Source organism: Sinocyclocheilus anshuiensis, unplaced genomic scaffold (assembly GCF_001515605.1).
Source record: "Sinocyclocheilus anshuiensis isolate Anshui unplaced genomic scaffold, SAMN03320099.WGS_v1.1 scaffold742, whole genome shotgun sequence".
Taxonomy (NCBI): domain Eukaryota; kingdom Metazoa; phylum Chordata; class Actinopteri; order Cypriniformes; family Cyprinidae; genus Sinocyclocheilus; species Sinocyclocheilus anshuiensis.
The window spans coordinates 31,581-32,983 of record NW_015544169.1 but is presented as its reverse complement, the minus strand read 5'-3'; the positions used below and the strand labels follow the sequence as shown (position 1 = coordinate 32,983).

Sequence of the window (1,403 nt, the reverse complement as noted above, 5' to 3'; positions counted from 1 at the left end):
ATGATGTAAGTGACGTTGTTGTATTTTGATGTTTTGTTAGTCTAGCCCACAAGACGCGCCGCTGCTGCGTTATGCATTCAAAATATTAGAAAAATATAGAAGGTCAATGCGGAGAAGATCTTGATTAGGTGAAAACCAAAACCAAGCCATTCACACAGATGCATATTCAGCGTATTTTTAGATGGACAAATATGACTGCTGCACTCGAGTCACACAAGAGATGTAGCCATGCAAAGTTAAAACAGTTTAAACTTTTAGAAAACACGTCGCAAATTTGTGGAGGTGTATTCCTTTTCACTGCGTCTCATATGTTTTTAAATGCAATATGCGTGATGGGCGATTCAGCTCTTTGTATTAAGCAATGCATAAATACATGATGCTGTTTTGTTCATAATTGTTTATGCAATTTATGAAATTATATTTGATTTATATGAGTTAATTTAAACGTAATGCAGGGTTTTTTTATAGACATTTATTTCCTTGCGTTGACAATTTAAATGTGCTGCATTATTTTGCTCATTGCGCCCTCCTGTGGCCTCGGGAGACAAGCCAAAAGTTTCCTTAAGACCTAATTAATTTGCACATAAAACATTAGAAATTAGATATTTCTTTAATTTTTATTGTGTGTTTTAAAAATATTTGTTGTTTGTCTCAATAAATTGGGTTAATTTAAAAATATAGTGGTTAAATTTAAACATTTTTTCTATTGCTCTTTGTTTTAAAAAAGGTTATAAGAAATGTCAATAATTATCGATACCGAACGATATGAAACATTATATCATTGATACATTTTTTAGCTATATCGCCCAGCCCTAGACAAATTATAAATTAAATGTGTCCTTTTATTATTGCTTGGACAAAATACTGTATGTTTCTTTGTGAAATTGAAATATAACACTATAATAATATACTAATATAGCACTTGTATATTATTGCTCTTTTGTTGGTTTTGATTGCTTCTATTGTCCTCATTTGTTAGTTGCCTTGGATAAAAGCGTTTGCTAAATAACAACATTTAGATACAATGTAAATGTAAATAACAAAAATACATTTTAATTTTAAAACAAGCCCCAAATAAAATAAATAAGCAACACAAATAAAATAAACCTCTTCATATAAACAAACTAAGGCTTTGTCTTGTGCTCTTTCCATTTAAAATTAGAGGCAACCACTGCATTTTAATCATGATCCAAACAAAGATGCTGCATACATGCAACACGAGCAGTTTTTAATTTAAATTACATTGTATAATTTCGAAATTTGAAGCAAAAACAGAATGGTTTGACTTCAGTTAATATCTGCATGAAACAAGCTGAATGAGACGCAGATTCACTCTCTGCCAGCAGGTGGCGCTTAAAGCGTTTCCTTGGTTTCCGCTGTAAACAAAGCAGCGCTGCACTTAT

At 31.5% G+C, this 1,403-nt stretch overlaps 1 protein-coding gene across 1 annotated transcript in view; it reads right to left on the bottom strand.

Moving 5' to 3' along the window:
* Positions 1-1,403, bottom strand: part of LOC107695979 (acyl-CoA:lysophosphatidylglycerol acyltransferase 1-like) — a 51,813-nt gene that overhangs the window by 40,195 nt on the left and 10,215 nt on the right. The gene's annotated exons all lie outside the window — the stretch shown is intronic.